Below are 25040 nucleotides of genomic sequence, written 5' to 3'. Positions count from 1 at the left end.
TATGAACATAGATGCAAAAATTCTCAATAAAATACTTATAAACTGAATGCAAGAACATGTCAAAAAGATCACCCACTATTTTCAAGTATGCTTCATTCTCAGAAATGAAAAGATGGTTCAACTTACAGGAAATCAATAAATGTAATTCACCATATAAACAGACTGAAAGAAAATAGCCACATAATCATCTCGTTGGATGCAGAACATCTCATTAGAGGCCAACCTCTCTTCGTGATAAAAGTCCTGGAGAGACTAAGAGCACAAGACACATACCTTTCAACATAATACAGATGATTTATATCTAGCCCATAGCCAATCAACTTAAATGGAGAAAATTTCAAAACGTTTCTGCTAAAATCAGTTCTAAGACAAAGTTGTCCATTCTTTCCACACTGTTCAGTACAGCACTTAAAGTCTATACTTCAAGTCTTACTTGAAGCCGTAAGAAGGTGGTCAAGGGGATACTAATAGGAAAGGAAAAAGTCAAAGTATTTACAGATGATCAGAGTATACATAATGACCTTAAAATTCCACTAATAAACTCATTCAGTGATAAACACTTTTAGCAAATAACCAGATACAAAATTGTAAGAATATAATATATCTTGGACTAACTCTGACCAAGCAAGTAAAAGACTAATCTAACAAAATTTTATGATGATTAAAAAAGGAAATTGAAGAAGTAGTACTTTTAATCAGCTGTCTCTACATAGAAGACCTAATACCAATAGTCTCCAAACTACTCCACAAAATAGAAATAAAAGTAATACTACACAACTCATTCTTCAAAGCCACAATTATGCTCATACCTAAACCACACAAAGACCCTACAAAGAAAGAGAACTTCATACCAATTTCCCTTATGAATGTCAATGCAAAAATACTCAATAAAATTCTCAAAAACTGAATCCAAGAATACATCAAAATAATAATGATTAAGTAGGCTTCATTCCAGGAATTCAGGGATGGTTCAATATACAAAAATCTATCAATGTAATCCACAATATAAACAAACTCAAAGGGGAAAAAAAACCACATGATCATATCATTAGATGCTGAGAAAGCATTTGACAAAAATGCAACATCCCTTCATGTTAAAAGTATTGGAAAAATCAGGAATTTAAGACCATACCTAATCATAGTAAAAGTAACATATAGCAAACCAGTAGCCAATATCAAACCAAATGTTGAAAAACTTGAAGCAATCCCATTAAAATCAGGGACTAGACAAGGATGCCCATTCTCTCTCTATCTATTCAATATATTACTGGAAGTCCTTGTCATAACAATTAGACAACAAAGGGAGGTCAAGGGGATACAAATTGGAAAGGAAGGAGTCAAAAATATCACTTTTTGCAGATGATATGATAGTATTCATAAGTGACCCAAAAATTCCACCAGTGAACTTCTAAACCTGATAAACAACTTCAGCAAAATGGCTGGATACAAAACTAACTCAAACAAATCAGTAGCCTTCCTCTACTCAAAGGATAATCAGGCTAAGATAGAAATTAGGAAAACAACACCTTTCTCAATAGTCACAAATAATATAAAATATCTTGCTGTGACTCTAACCAAGCAAGTGAAAGATCTGTATGACAAGTCTCTGAAGAAAGATATTGAAGAAGATCTCAGACGATGGAAAGGTCTCCCATGCTCATGGATTTGGCAGGATTAATATAGTAAAAATGGCCAGCTTACCAAAAGTAATCTACTGATTCAATCTCCATCAAAACTTCAACTCAGTTCTTCATAGACAATTTGCAAATTCATTTGAAATTACAAAAAACCCACGATAGCAAAAACTATCCTCAATAATAAAAGAATATCTGAGGTAATCACCAATCCTAACCTCAAGCTGTATTACAGATTATTGTGATAAAAGCCTCATGGTATTGGTTAAAAGCCAGGTGGGTAGATCAATGGAACAGAATTGAAAACCCAGAATTGAGCCCACATACCTATGATCACTTGATCCTTCACAAAGGAGCTAAAAGCATTCGGTGGGAAAAGGACAGCATCTTCAACAAATGGTGCTCATTCAACTGGCAGTCAGCATACAGAAGAAAGCAAATTAATCTATTCTTATCTCATTGTACAAAGCTCAAGTCTAAGTGGATCAAAGACCTCTACATAAAATGAAGTACACTGAAACTAATAGAAGAGAAAGTGGGGAAGAGTCTCAAATATATGGACATTGGTGAAAATTTCCTGAAGGAACACCAATTACTTATGCTCTAAGACCAAGAATTGACAAATGGAACACATAAAATTGCAAAATTTCTGTAAGTCAAAGGACACTGTCATTAAGACAAAATGGCAACCAACAAACTGGAAAAATGTATTTGTCAATCCTATATTTGATAAAGGGCTAATATCCAACATATACAAAAACCTCAAAAAGTTAGACCCCTGAGAATCAATAACCCTATTAAAAATGGCGGACAGAGCTAAACAAAGAATTCTCAACTGAGAAATATTGAATGTCTGAGAAGCACCTAAAAATATGTTCAACAACCCTAGTCATCAGGGAAATGCAAACTGAAACAACCCTGAGATTCTACCTCACACCAGTCAGAATGGCTAAGATCAAAAACTAGTCTACATTCACTGATAAGTGAATATTAGCCCAAAAGCCCAGATTACCCAAGACACAATTCACAGACCACATGAAGCTCAAGAAGAAGAAGTACAGATGTTTCAGTCCTTCTTAGAAGGGGAACAAAAATATCCCCAGGAGAAAAGATGAAGCCGAAGTTTGAAGCAGAGACTGAAGCAAAGTCCATCCAGAGACTGCCCATATGGACATCCAGACCATATCCAGTCTCCAAACCCAGACAATATTGTTAATGCCAAAAAGTGCATGCTGACAGGAGCCTGATATAGCTGTCCCTTGAGAGGCTCTGCCAGATCATGACAAATACAGACGTGGATGATCACAGCCAACAGTTGAACTGAGAACAGGGTCCCCAATTGAGGAGTTGGAGAAAAGAGTGAAGGAGCTGAATGGGTTTGCAACCCCATAATGACAACTATACCAACCAACCTTAGCTCCCAGGGACTAAACCACTATCCATAGAGTAGAAATGGACAGACCCATGCATGACTCCAGCAGCATATGTAGTCAAGGATGGTTTTGTTGAGCATCAGTGCGAAGAGAAGTCCTTGGTCCTTCCAAGGCTTGATGCCTCAGTTTAGGGGAATATCAGGGCAGGGAGGTGGGAATGAGTGGGCACCCTCATAAAAGTAGGGGGAGGGAGATGGGATAGGGATTCATGGAATGGAAATCAGGAAAGGAGAGAACATTTGAAATGTAAATAAAATATATCCAATAAAAAAGAAAAAGAAGTGAGTCTTCTCACTTTAAATAATTTAATGAAGAAAAACTCCCTCACAAGTATGCCCAACCAGTTAGTTTTTAGTTAGTCCCAAATGTGGTCAAGTTGACAACCAAGAACAGCCATTAACAGTCTGATAATCACTTAAATGTTCAGCATCCTTAGTTATCAGAAAAATACAAATCAAACCTTTTTTAGATTTTATGTTATACCAGTCCGAATGACCAAGACCTCTAAAACAAATGACAGCTCATGCTGGCAAGGATGTAGGGCAAGCTGAATCCTCATCCACTGACACTGTGATTTCCAGCTAGTTCAGCCACCATGAAAATTAGTGTGGTGATTCCTCTGGAAGGTGGAAATAAATCTGTCTCAAAATCCAACTATACTACTCTTGGGTATATACCAAGATAACTCTGCATCAAACTACAGAGACAGAGTTTATTCATGTTCATTGCTGCTCTATTTGTAATCATCAGAAATTGGAAACAACTATCCACAAATAAATGGATAAAAATATGGTACATTTACACAATGGAATATTACTTAGCTATTTAAAAATGAAATTATGAAATTCACTAGGAAATGGTTGGACCTAGAAGTAATGCATCCTGAATAAAGTAACCCAGATTCCAAAAATCAAATATTGTGTGTATTTGCTCAAAGTAAATGTTAACAGTTAAATCTCTGATAAGTAGACCACAATCCATATAATCAGCAGTTAGGTGTTGAGCAAGGACTAGGGGAATGGAAGGTTCTCCCTAGGTGAGGAAAATAGAACCAATAGTTATAGATGAGTGGGAGTGGCTAGTTAAAACAGCAAGATAAAATGGTACAGGAGAAAGAGAGGGATAAAATAGGGAAAGGGGGGAAGAGACACAAAAACTAAAGGCCATTTGAGAAATCTAAATATTATCACTAAATAACAGGGGAGACAAAGTCCCAACTACTCATCTCTCACCACCAAATGAAACCACCCAGTTAGGAATGGTTCACATCTAATAGAGCTGCTATTCAAAGGGGCCCCATGGAAATGCTAAACAACACAAACTATTTTCAAAGCTATCAGTTGCTCTCCACAAACTAATGGTATGGACTTGTTATTGAAGACAACACCTATGTGCCTAGCCAAAAAGAAAACCATCTGGTACCTACCCAGAGCCTTCACTCCCACTAACTAGTGTTCATGGTACTGGAGGATACTCTGCACATTACCAAAGGAGCAAAGTAACAAACCAATCCATCTAAAAACCCTTCAATCAACAATGGTGGTCTGCACTCAAAATATACTACTGCTATAATGGTACAAAACTATTATAAAGCCAACCAATATCTGATTAGAGTGAAGGCTCATTCCATGAGATGGAACCCATCTCAACAGTGCTCAGATGGCCATGAACCTGAGACTAGATATGGTGGGGATCAGGGGGGGAAACAAATATTCTACTAAAGGAATGCAGCAATAAAATGACTCATAATGGCATTATTTATAGTCATAGACGAGAATCTTGTTCAGCCGTCTTCAAAGAAGCTTCCTTCTTCAGTGGGTGGGAACAAATATAGAGACTCACAACTGGTCCTTAGAATAATCAGTCTTAATGAGATGTTTCCATCAAACACCTCCCCCTCAGGCCTCAGGGAACCTTGAGTTCCTGGGTATACATACCATTCTGTATACTGTCCCTCATGAAAAAAGACTCAATTTTCTGGAAGAAAATCATGTGTGCTGTCCAACTTCTTGAAGGAATCTCTAGAGCAAATTTTTTCAAAGCTTTTTTTTTTTCAGTTTGGCCACATATTAAGCAACATTCTTCTTGTCCCTGAAAGATGCCTCCTGCCACAGGGAGGAAACTTGGTTCTTGTCCTAGTTAGGGTTATTACTGCTATGATGAAACACCATAACCAAAGCAACTTGGGGATGGAAGTGTTTATTTTGCTTCCACTTCTACATCTGTTCATCATCAAATGCTGTCATGGCAGGTACTCATGTGAGTTCTTTATGAGTCTCTGTGTTTGATCCTATCAACTGACGAAGAAGCTGTTTTGAAGATGGATGAACAAGATACTGGTCTATGAGTATAACAAAATGTCTCACTGGGTATATATACCATTCTTAAAGCTAAGCTTCATGCAGTAGATAGACAATACAAAGAATTTCAATAGCATTTGGGAGGTTCTTTGTCATTTAATTCCTTGTCAGGGCATTGCTTTAAATCTTACAGGTCTTATGTGCATATATTACGCTTTCTTTGTGTTTTTATGGGATTTCTGTGTGCTTGAATATCTTAGTCTCTTATGTGTTTCCTGTGCTTTTTATTTAACTCCTTTTCTGTGTTTGTTTTGCCTTGCTCTGGTTTGTTTGTTTTTCTTTTATTTTATTTAGTATTAGTTTTTAAATACCTGCTTTCTGATAGATAGGAAAGGGAGGATATAGATTTGGAAAAGAGAGGAAGAGGGTTGATAAGGGAGGAGTTAGGAGAGGGAAAACTATAATCAGGATATAAAAAATATAATTAAAATCTATTTTCAATAAAGTACATAACAACTGCTGTGCCACAAACAAAGGTTCAAATAAAGGTTGTTGACATCACCAAAGCCTGGCTTTCCATTTGCCAATGGTATCCTGTTGGCCCTTCATGATCACACTCCAGTCCACTTCCTGCCCACTACAAAGGTAGCCACACCAGGTGTGAAAACCACAGCCATTCTCCTGTCAGGCCCACCTCAGCAACCTCCTCAGATCTGAGAGAAATATGTCCATGTTTTCCATTCTCTGCCATCCAGTCACTCCCTCTGATTAGACAACTGGAACATTCCCTGTCTGAACACTAGCAGCCATGGTGCCTATCTATAAAGTGCTAGGATGATGTCGACATATAAAAGTTAATAAAGAAAAATCCATCTGATTGGTTTCCAGAAGATCAAAAACACGTCTAAATTCATGACTTAATCTCTGAAGCCCTGCCTGGGCTTCCCACTCACTCCACAAGGCATTTTCGCCTGGGTTCCCACACCTAGCCTTATCTCCACACCTGCTGACTTACCCACACATGGCTCAGACCAACAACTCTCACACAGGTTTTCTGTGAATCATGGCTAGCCAAGCCCAAGCACTCACTCCATGGAAAAACATGCATACACAAACACATACACACACACACAAACACATACACAAAACACCCAAACACACACACACACACAATCATGGAGTTATCAGTACTAACCCTGAAGAGGTAAGGAATAAGAAAGAAAAGTTAGCTCTGCCCCTCTAGCCTCCCAGTGGCAGGAAGCAACTCTAGAGACAAGAAGGATGTTCTTAATATGTGGCCAAATTAAAAAACAAAAAATCTAGAGAGCTTTTCAGTGAGTTGAGCAGCACACATGATTTCCTTCCAGAAAATTTCTTCTTCTTTATAAGGGACAGAATTATTTTCAAAGTCTCTCTTTCCATGATGATTGATAGAAGCAAGCAATAAATCCCTAGCCCTACTCACCATCTTAAAGTGACTCTTCATATGTGACCCTGACTGCAAGGAAAGGGAAACACTATCAGTCTGGAGATAGATGGAAATCCTCTAGCCACAGAGTCTAAGGCAGCACAAGGCATTAAATTATATGTCCGTATTAAATTGTGGGTAATTGCTTCATGTTTAGCTTTGCTATGCCTCACAAGGAAACACAGGAGACACTGAGCAAAGGGAACAGGAGTGTACTAGTTAGTTTTATGTCAACTTGAAACAAGCTAAAGTCATCTGATAAAATGAAACCTCAATTAAAAAATGACCCCATAAGATGGGGCTGTAATGAGTGGTAATCTTCCAAAGCTGAGACTATTGAGCTAGGACCCCTGGATAAAGGCAACATTTAAGGGATGACCATTGGGAAGCAGGGTTTTCTTCCCTGTTAAAAGAAGCCTTCCAACTGCCACACTTGGACAGAGTAGGCTTCCTGTCTAAGTACTGTAGATTGTGTGAGCTGTAGGGGGCGGGGGAGGGAGCTGTGGATGGACTCACATGTCCTAATGCACCACTGATGTTCTATGACTCTGACACTCCTGTCCTGAACACCTTCTGTGGCCTGGGAGTGTGTTCCCTGAAGTGGGGGAAAGCTGTGCATTTGGCATCAGGGAGACAGTTGTTTCTGAGCATAGAGTAAAAATGGCCCTGTGAGGAGTGGAGGAGAAGGAACTCAAAGGATGTTGCAACTCAAGCTTGTGCATAGGCTTGCTGGGAATAAGATGCCTGCTCTCTCTTACTGCCCCACGGAATAAGCCTTGCCATTTCCTGTCTTCCACACATTCTCCGTTGCACCCTGGAGTCCTCCATTGATCTGCTCACATCCTCCTCTCAGGACTCCCTACCTTTGTAGCTTTCTTCTCAGCTGCTCCTCATCAGATGAACTTCCTCTTACCAAGGCAGGCTGCCTTCCACATTTGTGTTTCTTGGATTTCTTTTTTCACTTTTTTTTTTTTTTTTTTTTTTTTTTTTTTTGGTGGCTATCTACCTTCTGGGAAATTCTGAATCATAGAGTATTTAACTTTATATGGAATAATTAGTTTCTCTACCCTGGCCCCCAAACCAATTAAAGAATTCCACGCCTGCTGAGGCCTAGGACCCTTAGCACCCCATATTTCTTAGTGCAGAGCATAAGATAATCACAAAAAGAAGACAACTAACTTAGTGTGGTCTCAGAGTCTTGAAAGAGTTGTGAAAAGCTTATGTTTCTCTAGGAAAGTAGGGCCAGTATATTCCTTGGCTTCATGGCATCTGTCACAAAGAGAAACACACACACTCACACACAGTGACACACGTCATTGAAAAAGATGATTTAATCCTAGGCAGAGGCCGCAGAATTTCTGTGAGTTTCAAACCAACCTGATCTACACAGTAAATTGCAGACCTCTCAGCCGTAGTCTCCTTTGCCTCTCCTTGCTTTCCAAAGGATGATAGGTGAAGCTAATACCCTGTTCCTTTGTAGAGAGCTGCGCTGTGCCGCACCCCAAAGATGGCGCTGACCTCCGCCTTCCGCCTTCCTGATGGCGAGCGCTCCCTGTGATAAACAATTCCTTATTTGGATGCACATGCCTGGTATGTGGAGAGCCGTGCCCTAAGATGGCACCCTCTCTAACTAGTAAACACCCCACAGCGCATGCACCTATATCACACCACGTTTCTGACCAATTATATTACAACCCCTCAGCTGGCAGAGGGGCGGGGAGGATAAAAGGAGAGAGCCTCCCGGGCATGGGGCTCCGTGCCCGTGCTCCATCAAAGCATCAAGTAAGGAATCCTGGGAAAACTGCTGAGAGAAGAACCTGGCCGTGTTGCACCTTTCCTTGCGGGAGGAGGTTGGGCGCGACATTCCTTGAGGTTGTCATGTGTTCTGATGATTGAGTTATCATTGTCTCACTTTTCCATAGGATAAGTTTATGTTTTTATGAATTTCATATGGACATACATGTCCTTACGGCAATGATAAAATAATCTAAAAGCCTGACTCAAACATATACACTGGTCAAATACTCTGTTCGATGATATTTTTCCTATGGATAATGAATGACAACTTATATTACTATTAAATTATGTCAACTGTGGTAAACCCCTCTGCTGAGCATGCCATGTACTTGAGTCAGAACATGAGAAATCAAGCTGGTACGAACCTGGAAACTTTCTCTTACTACACAGCTTTCACAGTTCTGAGATGTGTTTTGCCTTCTGCTAGTGGAGAAAAACAACCACCAATCTCAGCTCAACTGTGATCCCTGTCAACTCCATGACCAGCCTGGAAAGTCACACCCACTGGTGATATAGTGGCACAAACGTCATGGAAACAACTACTTTCTTACTAGACCTAAGTCCCATTCCACAAAATGAAATCCACAGCTGGCCAAGAACCTGTAGCTAGGAAGGTCACAGAGCTCAGTGGAGAACTTATTATTTTTCTACTGGATGAGTACAATATTAGATCAACTCCTAGTGCTGTAACATTATAACTATAGATTTGTACATTTCTCAGTCTGCTCCGGGAAAAGAAGCTCCTGTTTGCAGTACGTGATGACCAACATGGAGACCCACAACGGCCACAGAGAGTAAATGACTGAAATTTTCAGCCCTAAATGATCTTTATCATACTCCCTTTTTCCAAGGGTCCGGGATCACTGTCGAAGAGGTGATAGAAAGACTCAGAGAGCCTGACATAATGGATTGAGGGCAAGGAAACTGCTTCTGTACACAGCAGGGAAGTTGCACATATAAACTCATTGTATTTCTAACAGCATGCAAAGACCTGTGCAAACTCAAGCCTGACAGGGTGGGCATGAAGTCCTACACATAGACGAGGAGCTATTGGCAATTGAGAGCTACTGAGAGAAGAGTCATTTTTCTTTAAGGGTGTGGCTCCTGGTAGATCAACCCTGCTCCAGAGTAAGGTCATGAACCCAAGGCCAGAATCAGCACATATGAGACTCCCTTAAAAACAGTAGGAGGGCATAAATTTGGGTGAATAGGGAAGGAGGATAGATCTGGAATGGCTGGAGAATGGTGACATTGTTCAACTTATATTATAAAAAATGCTCAAAGAAGTAAAGAGAGAGAGAGCAGTAAACCTAAGAAGTAAGTGTGCACACAGGCTTCGGCCTTGCCAGGGGAATCATTGTATCTTATGTGTGACACCAGTTTGAATTACTGCCATATATTTTATGTATTTGTATTCTGTAGACTAGTACTTGCACGGTCTTTGGCATCATGGGTTTCAGTTTCTGTTTACAAAATTTGCTATTTCTCTTGCTTTTCAATTAAATTTTCCACCTACCTTAATGTTTTATTACGGGTCTTGTAACACAGCTCACTACTACTTATTCCTTCTTACCTCTAGTTTTGAATGGCTCCTTCCTAGCCCCCCACCCATACTTTGCAAAGATTACTCCTAATTTTGAGAGTATGAAACATGTAACCGAAGTCTCCTTGGAGTGCACCGTGAATTTCAATGTCCCATTAGGCCTCGCCGTAATTACAGAATGTGATGGATATTTTCCCCTGGTTGGAAAGCTTTGAATGAAGATGAGGTACTTTCCTTTAATGAGCTTTAATGACCTTTACACCTCGTGGCTTTTTATCTTCCTTTCTCCCTTTTTAAAAAATGTTGAGATCTGAATATTTAAGACTATTTTCTCCAGCTTCTGTGTTCTGGAGAAAACCACAGCTGTGATGAGATGCCTTAGGGGAAAGCAACTTCCGACTGGCTGGACTCGGGTAACTGAAAGCCCACTAGGGTGAGCCTTAGGAGGCTGGGGTGAGTGTCTTCTTGTTAGTCAGTTCTATAGTGGTAAGAGAAACAGGACATATTGAGTACGGACAGAACTGAGGGGATCATCACAAAAAGCAGATTTTTGTGTTTCTTTGGGGATGAATGTTTTTTAAAAATTTTAAAGAAGGTAAGTGTATTCTGGACTTGGAATAAATAGTAAGTTCACTAAAACAGCAGTCCTTAGGACAAAACAGAGCTGTTTACTCTAAAATGCAGGTTACCATATAATCATTTTTAATCAAGTATTCGACACAGGATCGGTCTAAAGGTTTCTCTAGAATGTCTTTATGGGGAGCTGGAGAGATGGTTCAGTGGTTAAGAGCACTGAATTGTCTTCCAGAGGCCCTGAGTTCAATTCCCAGCAACCATATGGTGGCTCACCACCACTGTAATGGGATCTGAAGCCCTCATCTGGTGTGTCTGAGGACAGGGACAGTGTGCTCACATACATAGAGTGTCTTTATGGAGACATCACACTGTGGCTGGATGGCAACAAATAACTCCCCCAGAGAGTTTTCTACACCGAACTAGAAAAGCTTAACAGTTTACACATAAATAAATCATTTTTTTAAAAATGTTTAAATTTCAGAGTTCTGCTAAAAGTGTCCTGTTATCTCGTGGGGGGGAGGAGCGTGTGACAGTCATTTGCTGGGTAGTCGGGAAGCAAAAAAAAAAAATGAATAAGTAAGTAAAAACCTTCATGCTAGCAATTTTGCTTTCCCGTCTGTGCTCTAGAGATGCATGTACATCCAACGCCGTGTGCACACATCCAGTAAGAGACTAAGAAACACATGCACAACAGGCTGACCTGCCACAGAGGAACACAGTGAACCTCTAAAGAGTGGGCAAATGACATGCCTGCTCACGGGGACTGTCCTTGAGCCGCACTGCTACATTTCAATAAGGTACAAAACAGCATATTGAGTGGTTCTCATTTTCAGTCATTTAAAACAATATCTACTCAGAGAGACAAGCATATTTTCACTGTAAACAATCGACGTTGACCATCTCTCAAAGGAAGTTTTATTTTAAAGATAGATGGGGGGAAAGCGGAAATTTAAAAATAAAAAATTAAGACCCCTGACTCCTCTGCCTCTGGTTTGGACAGACTTGCTTACTCTCCTTCACTACACCAGGAACACCCAGGTCAGACAGGTAAGAGGCCTGGAAACTCCTGTCTCCTGCCTCTCCACCCTACCTCATGAGTACCAAGCCTGGACAGAGTAAAGTCTCCAGGCCCGCTCACCCTGTACACACATCCTCCGTATCACCAGAGCAATACAGGATCTTCTGGACACGACTGGACCACTGCTCACACAGACTCGGAGCATAAGACCTGTACAAAATCAGGCCAGTCAACATTCCAGCCTGGAGGGAGTAGGGGTTCATAAGCATGCCCACCTCTAACAGAGGAGCTGATGGTGCCTAAGAGGAAGAGTTTTTCAGGGTGTGGCTCCTGGCAGGTCTACTACACTCCAGTAGATGGCGACATACACATACATCCATGGACATAGCGAACCAGAGTCAGTGGATTATTAGATTTAAAAACTAAAAGAAGCAGTTAGAGGGTGGGAGATAATGCTGTTCTCTAAAAGCTGAAAGAACAATGGAGAGAAATTATCATGCTAGAGAAGTCTCACATGCAGAAATTGGTCCTATGTTCTTTATCATTTCTGTGAGTCATTTATGGGGAAAAATACAAAGAAAACTATGAAGATGCTATAAATTTAATTGTAGTGTCCAGCTTAATTAGAAAAGACAGTAGAGATTGAGCTATTTTAGTGCAAAAATGGAAGGGTGTTTTGTTTTAAACTTAGTGGGAAACTGGCATGATATTAAAAGTCTAGAAAGCTAAATATAGAGACATTTAAAACAGACACAATCACATCCTTGTTTTAATTAGGGGGAAGTAAATCATCTGTTAAAAATTCAGATTTGCATTTCTAAAATAAATTTCCATTTTTGTTTTTGACTTTTTTGAACAGACAGATTTTTTGGTAAGGAAATTGGATAAAATGGTGTGTGTGTGTGTTTGTGTGTATGTGTGTGTATGTGTGTGTGTGTGTATCTCACAAGGCATTCTTATAAATCCTATAACTCAACAGGGATTTTGCTGGGCTGCCTTATGATTTTCTGTTGTGCACATTTTTCATGCTGTTCTTGTGAGTGGTAGAGGAGACGTCCACCCTGAATCTAAGTAAAACGAAGTCAAGTGCACTCATCCTGCCAAGTGGCACTGAGACACGGCTGTCTCAGTCTACACCGTTCCTCTGACACACACTGTGGGTGATCCTGATTCTCTGAAGAACACTCCAGGACACTGAGTCCTCAGTGCTTGCCTTCTCCGCTCTAGCTGAAACAGGCTGGTCAGATACCAGTGAACCCTCAGTAGTCCCAACCTGGACCAGGGACACTACCTGAGGACAGTGTCCACTTTCCAGGAGCCTGTCCCTTTTATGCATAGAACCTTACAGACTATTTGTGGAAGAAGCAGAAAGTGTTCGAATAGAAAACCACTTCCCAAACACTCAGCCATTTCTGATAGATCTCAAAGTGCTGATAAGAACATTTAGATGCTTATGTGTTCCAGATAAGCTCGGGCTGGTAAGCTTCACTGTCATTTAAACTGAACTTAGCATCACAAAGCAATGTTATAAAAACTATCCATTGACTTGTGAATGGAAAGACTGAAGGATGTCTTCTGGGGCTAGAATTCTCTTCTACGTCTGCAGAAAGGTTGGTATGGATCCACAGTACATAGGAGAGGCTGATAGCACCTGACCAGGGCTACACTCCTGATGAGGGGAGCTAGTTCTCTTTGGTATAAGTAAAAGGTCAAATTCTGGGTTCTCCAGCACCCTGAGAGTGTTGGAGGTCTCCTGTGACTGAGCAGTCAGAAAATGGTTGTCCTGGTCTGCTAGCTAAGTTATCCTGAAGATGAGTCACACAGCTGCCAGGGAGCAGGCTCAGGAAAGAACAGTTCACCTTGGGAAGGAAGGTTCCAAGAACAAGGGCTAGGGTCCCATGGACAAGAAGCTCCCACTGATAAAAAATTAAACACAGAGCAAAACAGGCCTGTAATAAAAGTGATGTCATTAGAGTATGTGTTAGATAGATAGTTATGGGGGGAAAAAGAAAAGCAGGTATTTGTAGAGAGAGCAAAAAGTATATAAGCATAATAGGTAAATAACAGACTATATACATCACTATATATATATATATATATATATATATATATATATGTTATATGCAATACTACATATTACTATATAGAGATAGACAGATAGTAGTTTGCTTGTAGGTGATAGATTGTAGATTATAGATAGACGATAGATTGATGGAAAGACAGATAACTGAATAGATACACAGTAGATAATAATTAGTACAGATGAGAGATGCTAATCTATACACAGAAATACAGACATAGCATAGGCTCTTTAACTGTCAACAAAACAGACTAAACAAAAATGTAAAAAGGTTACACACTATGCCCCTGAGAAAAACAGCTTATTTCTACTATGGTGGGAAAGTTTTCCCTGGAGGAAGGCAGGGTAATAGGAATGAAGCGACTGTTTACCATAACCTTCAAGGAAAGCAGATCTTACAAGCTAGACATGGTGATGGTACCTAAGGAACCATATGACTGACAAGTAGACAAGGCATCCTCAAGGATCTCTTCTGCTCCCACCCCTGCATCCCTGCAATATGTGTGCTGGACACATTAATTTGACACCCTCCCCCCCACCTTTTCATGGGCAATATTCTATTCTGCATTTTAAATGTGCTGCCATGGTAACAACACTCCGTGATGGACACTAAACACAGAGATAGCTAAGGCCAGTCAAGAGTAAGCTCCTATCCTCCTTGAGCCAGACAAAGCCCTTCCAGAGGACACCTTCAGGTCATCCTTGGAGCTATGGGGACTGTTCCCTGCAATGTGTAAGAAGCCTTGCCCCTGACTTAGGCGAAGTTGCCAGAGAAGAACAAGGTCAAGGCAGGGTTCCTGCTACTAACAAGGCCTAGCTAGATAAGTCATTCAGAGCTAGCAAATATGGCCATTTTTTTTCAAGCTAATTAGGTTAAGGTTTGAATATCCCACAACTACAAGTCATAACTAACAGTGTCCCTTACATCCTTCCTTCTCTTCCTCTTCTCCCTTCCTCTCCTCCTCCTAGAACATATAAAATGACCTCTGCTGCCTGCTCTCAGGACCATCTGAGGCCCCACATAACAATGTCTTCATTCTAGAAGCTTTTGGTTGCTTCTGTCTTTGGACCCATGTCACTGACACCCTGGCATCTGGTGTCCTGTCACCAAGTGCTCCATGAAACACAGTCAGATACTTTTCTCCTCCCAGAGAACTCCTACATTTGAAGGCACCTGTGACTTCTTTTCTCCTTGACTTGCTTGGGTTCTTTTTCAGGAAATCTAGCTTACTTGATGCTACATCGACCCCTGCCCGATCCCCACACCCCCTGAGATATCTGCCCACCCCTGCACACCCCTAGCTTCAGTGCTGTCTCTCAGACTGGACTCTCTCACTTTGCTGCAAACAGAATGAAATGCTCTTTCAGCCTAAGTCTTGACTTATTTGCTCACTCCTGTTGAAGTGTGTGCCCTATCACACCTGTCTTCCTTCTGCTGTGTCCTGTGTGGCAACGTGTGCAAGCCCTCGGCACTTTGCACCACAGGCAGGAGCTCACCAAACTCATCTCCTCAAACCATTTCTCAACTGAGGAACAATGACTTTAGTTTCCACCAGGGACAGCCAAGGCCACATCGTCTTAGCTGTGCTTGCTGTTCTCCCATGGGCATCTTCTCAGCTCTGCAGATCCTATCTGAATGTTTTACCTCTGTGATACCCACACTCTGACTCACTTTGTTTGAGTGTGTTTTCTGAATAGATAAGTGTAAATGCATGAGACTGTTTCTACATGAGTGTTTATGAGATATGTTCTGATCCATGTCTAATATTATATCCGTAAATATACCACTTTGTAAAGTTAAGGCTATCAACTCATGTGACTATGTATGCCTAAATTCATTACTGTTTAAAAAATTGTATGTCCTATAGGGAAGATGGGCCTTTTTCAGGAAAGTGTCAATTGATTGTTTCTCAAGAAAGGACAGCTTAAGAGCATTTCTGTCAACCATTAGTGGTAAACTATACACCACGGTTTGTGTTTTCAACATGGTACTAAACATGTGTTGCCTATAGAGATTATACATTGAGGGTCTAGGACTCTTCCTACCACGTTCCCTGGATATTTAATTTTGAGTAATGTGAAGTCTCTTGTGTCACTTTAAGACTTTCAAAATAATTTAAGACCATTTCAATTTGTCCAATATCCTAGGTACTTTAATATTTGAAATTTCTCTTAATTAATAACACAAAGAAACTACATAAAAACAATCTTTTAGGCTGTAAGCATCTTGTGGATCTCTTTCCAGTCTAGTTGTAGGGAACTGGACAATGTGAGTGTAATGTGAAATTTCATAGTACATGGCTTTTTGGAAGGTTTTTAAATAATGGTTTAGAGTATAGAGTTTTATTTATTTATTTATTTATTTATTTATTTATTTTATATACAAAAGTTCATATCCATTAATAAATATTCCATTTTGATAGGAAAACCACATAAGTGACCCAAGACCCTAAGTGGTGTTTTATTGGATAGTCTCTGTATTTACAATCCAAATGTTATCCCCTTTCTCCCCACTTCCAGTCCCCCTCCTCTACTTGCGTTCATGAAGGTGCTCCCTCTCCCAAACACCCTCTCCAACCTCAGTGCCTTGGCATTTCCCTACACTGGGAAAATGGGCCTTCTCTGGACCAAAGGCCTCTCCTCCCATTGAACTGACACGAGGGCCACAAAGTAACACTACTTACTAGGTCGCTCAATCTTCATGGATGAATGAGCTTGGTTTATGTAGCCCACTCTTATCTTTCCACACCAATAAGCAAACATTAAAATGCTCCACAGACATACCCGTAGGTGAGTCCAGTCCGATGGAGGCAGTTTCTGCAGTGAAGTTCTGTCTTCCCAAGTGATGCTAGTTTGTATCAAGTGGATAAAGCAAAACCAGCACAGGACCTGAAGACAGAGTTCTCACAAGAAGAAAGAGAAATGGCTAGGAAATAACATGAAGAGTATTGAAGACCCTTAGTCATGGGGAAATGGGAATGAAAACCACTCTGGATTTTCATCTTATCCTCACCAGAATGGCCAAGATCAAGAAAGCAATTTACAAATGTCAGTAAGAATGTGAGGTAAGGGAAACAGTCATTGTGGGTAGAATTGTAAACTGAAACAACCACCACAGAAATTAGTATAAAGAATTCTCTGAAGGTTGAAATGTATACACACACACACACACACACACACACACACACACACATACACACACACACAGGCAAATACATAGATCTAACCATATGATCAGCTATATACTACTCCTTGGCATAGTCCCAAAGGACTAATATCCCACTCTACAGATATATGGTCAGCCATGTCCATTGCTGCTTTATGCATAATAGCTAAGATATGGAAATAACCTAAATGTTCTTTAACTAATGAAAGGCTAATGAAATTGTGGTACATATATACAGCGGAATGCTATCCAACTGTAAAGAAAAATAAAATCTCAGGTAGGTGAATAAAACTGGAAAATATTATACTGAAGGAGGTCACTCAGACCCAGAACAACACACACCACATGCTGATTTGTTATTTGTGGATCCTAGCTCTGATGAAGGGAAAACAGAAAAAAAAAAATGGAGGTGGGTAGTTACTTTAACTGTAGAGGAAAGCTAATATAGAAAGAGAGGAAGGAAAATAAGTAACACCAAATATATTGAAAAGAGCATAGGGAAACACATTTTATGTTTACTTAGAAATATATTTTTCTAAGAGAAAGATAGATAATAGATAGGTAGATAGATAGCAGATGAAATATAGATAGATAGATGATAGATAGATAATATATAGATATCTGATTGTGGATATAGATAAATACATGATAGGAAATAGACATATAGGCAGATAGACAGATAGCTAGATATGGTTGGATAATAGATTGATGACAGGCAGATACATACATACTTATACACATACAGACATACACACACGCATGCACATACATAGCAGATACATAGAGGTGAGTAGATACAGAGTTTAAACAGAGTCACCTCACATGAGGTGATGTTGTTCCCACAATAGCTATAGGCTATTTGACAGAAACACTACAGCCATGCATGGGAACACAGACCCTATGAAGCTCAAAAAGAAGGAAGGCCAGAATGGATGCCTCAGTCCTCCTTAGAAGGGAGAACAAAACACTCATGGGAGGAAATACAAGGTCAAATAGAGAAGCAAGGATTGAAGAAAAGATCATCCAGAGACTGCCTTACCTGAGGATCCACTTCATATGCAGCCACCAAACCCAAGCACTATTGCTGATGCCAAGAAGTACTTACTAGCAGGAACCTGATATGGATGCATCCTTAGAGGCTATGCCAGAGTCATACAGATACAGTTGAGGATGCTTGCAGCTAACCATCAGACTGAGCTCGGAGACCCCAATGAAGGAACTAGACAAAGGACTGAAGGAACTGAAAGGGTTTGCAATCTCATGGGAAGAACAACATTATCAACCAACCAAACCCCCAGAAATCCCAGGGACTAAAACACCAACCATTACACACACATGGAGAGACCCATGGCTCCAGTTGCATATGTAGCAGAGGATAGCAGTGTCTGGCATCATCAATGGAAAAAGAGACCTTTGGTCCAGTGAAGGCATGTTTTCCAGGGAAATGCCAAGGCACTGAAGTAGAGAGCGGTGTTTGGGAGAGGGAGCACCTTCATGGAAGCAAGTGGAATGGAGGGGATGGGAGGGGGAAGAGGATAAAATTTGAAATGCAAATATAGAGAATATACAGTAAAATAATTTTAAAAGAATAAAGTAAAGTTATTGTCAATTTATTCTAAAAAATGAATACTGAAGGAGACTCCTAAATATTATAAGCTATTGCCAGTCTTTGGTTGTCTCCAAGAAGTTGAAGGTAATACCCTATTGCTGAAGATACCACACATTTTGGAATCAGGACTTGGAGGAATTGAACTGACCAAAATTAGAGGCCTGCTCCCTGTGGAATCGTTCTCATGGTATCAGAAGATATGGTTCAAGTGGTATCAGAAGATATGGTTCAAGTTGCTAAGGGGTAAAAATCAAACCATAGTCCTGCCCAGCTGTAGAGGTTTCTGTGTGAGGGTCATCTTGAAAGAGATACCTTCAATTAAGAAAATGCCATTGTCACATTAGCGTCTCTGCAGTATTTTCTTGATTAATGTTTAATGTGGGAGGGCCCAGTCCACGGTGTGCTGTGACATCCTTGGTCATGTGATCCTTGGCTGAGAAAACCATGGAAAGCAAGCCAATAAGCACCATTTCCCTCACACACTCCACTTTAGTTCCTGCCTCCAGGCTTGAGTTTCTTCCCTTGAGTTTCTTCTGTTTATGAGGGACTACAAGATGTGAGATGAGATAAACTCTGCTCCCCATGTTACTTTTGGTCATAGTGTTTATCAGAGTGAGAGAAACCTAAGACACCTATAAACCACAATGAGTGACCTCCCAAGATAGCTCCAACAGTGTAATGATAGCACATTTATCTCAGGAATAACCAACTGCTATCTGATTAGATTCAAAGAATAAACAATAAGAGGAATGCCATGCCTGGTATTGTAAACCTAGACAATTACCAATGGCTGAACAGGTCATAGACATTAGAAGGAAGTGGAAGTCATAGACCTACCACTGCCGGTCTTTGTATAGCAGTAAAATGTCTAACCAGTGTGTGTGTGTGTATGAGAGAGAGAGGGGGGGGGGGAGAAAGAGAGAAAGAGAGAGAGAGAGAGAGAGAGAGAGAGAGAGAGAGAGAGAGAGAGAGACTATGTAAAACACTAAGCATTTATGTAGAACACTAAACAAATAAAAATATTATCTGAGTCAGTCTAGACGAGTTCCCAGGCCTTGCATAGTGGTTGAAGTATAACTTGTGAGTTAGTCTAGCTTAAATGCTTGAAAGTTCTCCCAGGTTGCAGTTTGACCTATTCTATTCATTTGTTTTCTCTTTGATTTTTGGGTTTTGTTGTTGTTTGTTTGTTTTCTTCCTTTTTGTTAAAAGACTCCACAATAATTTAATGTGAGATAGTCTCCTTATAATTGGCAAATTCATAGTTTTCTTTTATGTGAATTTTATATAACCTATATGTATTTTCAAAGGTTGTTTTAGACAAACAAAGTTTGTTATTGTGGGGTTTTTTGTTGTTGTTGTTGTTTTGTTTTTGTGTTTTCTGGGGGCAATGTTCTGTAGACCATATACAGGAGAAAGCCTGAAATCTGGGCTGTTGCCAATCTAATGTTTCTGAGTTTGCTTACAGGCAGGTGTGCCAAGAGACCTCTAGGGCTAGCTAGCATTCGTGTGCTTTTCACAATCTCCAAGGCAAGGAAGACTGCCAAGGAGAGCCAGAGAAGTTACTTCTTTGAGAGCACAAGCAATTTTCTGGGGAAGATGCATAAATGAATTACAATGTGAAAAGACCCTACAAATGAAACACACAGAGCTGAGAAACCCAAAATAAGAGACAAGTGCTCTCTGCTCAGCTTTGCTAGACTGTGTCAGACGGCTGTGCTGGCTTCACGACTCTCACCAGCGTTTTACTAGGCACAGCGGTGCCATCTACCCTTTTCTTACTTGTTAACTTGAAGGCTTGCGGCATGCAGGGCATTTTTTAATCCTTGGAAGATGATTGAAAGGACAAGATTAAATGAGAGCAACTCCCAGAATTATTCCCAAATTAACAGTGGAAGACAGAAAGCCTTGTCCTGAGACAAAGGACTGCAAAGGCTGCAAGATTTATTTGCAACATTTGAGACTCAAGTAGAGTTTAATTTGTGTAGAGCTTAAGGTTGAAATCTGTCGATACAAAAGCTGCATATTTATTGCCAGATCAGGACTACTCCACAAGCCATTGGAAATGGGATTTAACTTGTTCCCATGACACCTCAGATGAATTGTACCGAAGTGGGTGACACATATCCATTTGGAGGCGAGAGACAGGGAAAGTTAATCTAACCTTAATATTTTGAATTTGATAACCTATAAGCAAGATTGCTTCTTCTTAGGCATTTATTGTACCCTCTAAATTATTGTTTATATCCCCCTGTGTAATAAGAAGACATTCTTAGAAAACCAGTTAACATGTTCTGCAGAATGTATTTGCTGAGCCAAGGCAGTAGGAAGGCTATGACAAATTCTGAGATTGCAATTAAAGCAGTAATTTCCAATATGAAAGCAGCAACAAACGTCTTAGGTCTGGTAAGAGTGTTCATATCTAAAGCACAAGATCCTGGGTCATCGACCAAGTCTGACTCAGTTTCACAGGTAATAAAACATAGAAAGGTCTATTTACTATAACAAAAGTTTTTTTATCATGTGAGAGGCTAAAACAAATAGTAATAGTACAGATGAACATTTTATGGTGAAAACATATTTGAATTTAGTGATAAAGCATTTTTTCCTATTAATACAGCAAAGGCAGAAGAAATAAAAACTCAGAAACAATAGACTTGACAATAGATCAGATTACAGGCTTCCTCCTATGAAATCTATAGGACATTGCCCCAGAAAATATATATATATATATATATATATATATATATATATATAAGAATTTGTATACATGTGTGTATATATATATGTATGTATGTATATGTGCATACATATGTACATTAACCCTCATCAAAGAATCTTCCTTGTGCAGCAAATTGAGGCTGTTTCAAAGAACCACATCTGGTAAAAATGTAGAGAACAAGATGCCCATCCCAATGATTCATCTGAAAATAAATATCTTAATGCTCAGGGAAAGTCAAGGAAGAGGGAACAAAAATGCTAGAAAAGCTGGAGTACCTCCAGGATGCTTGCTGCTAGGTAGTGTCTTGTAGACATGATCAGGAAGCTGTTCCCATGAAGTCTCAACAATGTGGTTGCCTAGACAACCTGGGTTCTATGAGAAAGCAGGCCGAGCAAGCCAGGGGAAGCAAGCCAGTAAGCACCATCCCTCCATGGCCTCTGCATCTCCTGTTTTCTGACCTGCTTGGATTCCAGTCCTGACTTCCTTTGGTGATGAACAGGGATATGGAAGTGTAAGCTGAATAAACCCTTTTCTCCCCAACTTGCTTCTTGGTCATGGTGCTTTGTGCAGGAATCGAAACCCTGACTAAGAAAACTAGCAAAGGCATTCTTCCTCAATTTGTCAAATCACTGGAACATTCCAGTGATAAGGTTGCAACTTATGAAGGTCTGGGTAAGCTCTTCAGGAAAGCAGTACTCAGCATATCACAGAGACCAGCCATCTTTATCAAAGTGTTTCCAAAAATATGGCAGTGGCAGAGAGAGGGTGTCCTCATTGGAGTACTTATGCTTAAACTCGTCCAACACAAAGGTACTCTGGGCAGGTGAGCTAAAGGGTCCTTGGCCTTGGGCTCAGCAGTCAATACCTGCTCACACTCATCCCTCTCCGGGCAGCTGCCTTTTTTCCCTCCTTCCACCCAGCCTGGGGCTTCTGTTTCTCTTCTCATGAACCCTTTACTTTCCTTGGGGTATCCTTTTAAGCTGGCTCTCCTCAAACGTTTTAGCATCAAACTGCACCATCTTCTCACACAGTTTCACCTCCCACAAGATGGCCCTGGACTGGGGCTGGTTAATGCAGGTAAGGAACCATCAGTTGGTATTGGGGAAGGCTTGGTAAAAAGAAGGCTCTAAGACCTGTTCATAGAGCCTCAACGGGATGCAGACAACTGTGATGTCAGCCTGTGTCACTCACTCACCCACCAGAAAAGTTCTTATCTTCAGGTGAGTGTCCAGCAGTCCCAGGATTCCCTTCACCTCCTCTTTTGCATTATCAGTGGCTTGTTTGTTGTGGTGCATATTACCCAAGGTGGGGAATGCCCCAGTGTTAGCTGGAGGATTGGATGTCACTATCTGCAAAGCTTACCCACTGCACCACCTGAGCTGCTGCCTCTGCGTTCTTCCCCGCAGCTCCTCGTTGCTCATGTAATAGGAGATGGTTCTGCTTTCAAACACGCAGAATCTGCCATCACCCTCAAATGCTGGAACCTTGCCAGCAGGAATTTTTTTTTCAGGGAAATTCAGGGATGCAGTTGGTTTGGCTAAAGTGGAAGTGGGGTGGTGTGGAGAACACGCGGACCTGAACCCTGCTCTACTGAGCAGTGATGAGAGCCTCCAATTTTCAGGGTTTATGTACAGAGTCCCAGCCGCCACAGAGAAAGGGGATGGGGCTGTAGGTGCTGCTGCAAAGTAAAAGCAGGTGGCTTAATCTTGGAGGTAACTCAGTATCTGCCACTGTAGGACCTAGTGCCACCTCCTGGAAGGTATAAAATCCCAGGTCTTGTCTTCTCTAGCTCATCAACCAGACTGTGGCTGCTGTTTTTCATTCCCTGAACTCCTAACAAGTCCCAGAGACTATTTCCTCTAGACACAGCATTTCTGTCTCCATCTGTCCCGCCTCTGCTTCCCAGCCCTGCTTTCTCCTCCTCTCACTTACTTCATCTTCTAGTCCAGGGACTCGGATAACCTCTGTCATATCCCAAAGTGCAAGGTCCTCAGATTCCTTAGTCCTAATCTCCTGTCTTTTAAAGAGAATCAAGAAATACCTCTGAACCTCAAGGTCAGAGACATGGTGCTCAGGAGTGGAGCACCTCTTCGGTAGCTTAGAACAGGTCTGTTGGCCTTCCCTGTCCCCAGTTAGTGCTCCAGGCACGGTTTCTGTCTTAGTTGTGCACCTGAGGCTGACAGGCGATGGAATACAGTAGGACACTGTTAACTAGTCAAGGGAATACAGGGAAGACTTTGTTGAAAGTGACTGGATACTGTTGAGGAGATTTTAATGCTTTCTCCAAATAAAGAACATTCTTGTTTTAAAAAGTGTTGCAACTGTCTTTTAACTACTACGTTCTGGAACAAGTTCTCATGCAACCACAATAACTGGAGCAGAGATTATACAACAAGGACCCTTCTCTCAGCTCTGACACCTCAGGATCTATTCTCAGGCTATGGCACCATGACCCTTGGTTTGCTTTTTGTTTTAAACTTCACTGTTATTTTATGTGCATGAGTGAGCATTTTTCTGCATGCAGATTGATAGTCAGACAGATACACACACACACACACACACACACACACACACACACACACACACATATGGATGGAGGGAGGGGGGGAGAAACCATAGAAGCCACATATTGGACCCCATCATGGTTCTGACCTGCCATGCGGTTGCTAGGATGTCTGTAAGTCTGATGTCTTAATGACTGGGCCCCCATTATAGTTCCCACTCTGTCTTTAAAACTGCCCAGTCAGCATAAGATACTTCATTCTCTAGGACCTTGACAGCAGCTTGCTAGGGCTGATCTTTCAACTTGAGCTTTGTCGTCCCAGTATCAGCCCTAGGAGATCTAATGATTCTTCCCCAGCCCTGAGGTGGTGGAGTGTAACTTCCTGGAGCACACATAAACAACTGCAGCATAGTTTCCACATACCAATTAACTACAGGTTGTTTTACTCCTGTAAAATATGGAACACAATGAATAAACAATTATTAAGACTTTTATGGGCCACCTCTTCTGCATTTTTCCATGGCTATTCAGGATTCTGAAACTACCTCTATCTATCTAGGCTGGTTTTGCATATTTCCCAGGTAGCCCCGCACAGTGCTCTCCAGCTGCCCGGCATCTGCCCCATTCACTATAATGATTATCAAGGTTCCTGATCGGTAGCACTTGATGTTCAATATATCAACTTACCCAAGTCAATATACCCCTGAACTGTCTTAGCACAGAGCAGCTGAAGCGGTAGAGACCGCTGTTCCTGTTAAGAACAGGGAGGTGAGGGCTGGTAGTCCCGTTGCTCCTTAAAGCCAGCTACATAGCTAGAAGTACCTGTCCTACAAACCTGAACTGAGTCCTCCACAAGCTCAATGGCACACATGTATATGTACACACACACACACACAGAGAGAGAGAGAGAGAGAGAGAGAGAGAGAGAGAGATAGTGGTGGTGGTAATAGTGGCAATGTGCTGATGATGATGATAAATAAAATTTAAACACAAAAACTATCAGTTTCTCCAAGAAAATGGATGTCTACTTTTCCAGCAGGAAAAGAGCTACATGGAAAAAATGGCCTTCCTCTCTCCCTTTTCTCCCCCCTCCCTTATTATGAATATATAGATGAGACCGAGTTTGAAATTTACATTCAAAAACCATGGATCTTTATGTATGATTTCATCCCTGAGGAGGAAATAAGGACTCTG

General features: G+C 40.9%; 1 protein-coding gene and 1 pseudogene across 2 annotated transcripts in view; both read right to left on the bottom strand.

The window, feature by feature from the left end:
* The window catches only part of OCA2 (OCA2 melanosomal transmembrane protein), a gene marked incomplete at both ends in the record, with an annotated part of 280886 nt that overhangs the window by 68760 nt on the left and 187086 nt on the right, over nucleotides 1–25040 (bottom strand). The window lies entirely within an intron of this gene.
* On the bottom strand, nucleotides 13479–24717 carry LOC308418322 (elongation factor 1-gamma-like; annotated as a pseudogene). The gene is made up of 5 exons: nucleotides 24682–24717; nucleotides 23276–23554; nucleotides 21885–23095; nucleotides 20088–20161; nucleotides 13479–13685 (listed from the first exon to the last, which is right to left on the bottom strand). The product of its transcript is annotated as an elongation factor 1-gamma-like (transcript).

This window comes from Micromys minutus (genome assembly GCF_963924665.1).
Source record: "Micromys minutus genome assembly, chromosome: 3".
Taxonomy (NCBI): domain Eukaryota; kingdom Metazoa; phylum Chordata; class Mammalia; order Rodentia; family Muridae; genus Micromys; species Micromys minutus.
This window is presented reverse-complemented; position numbering and strand designations above follow the sequence as displayed.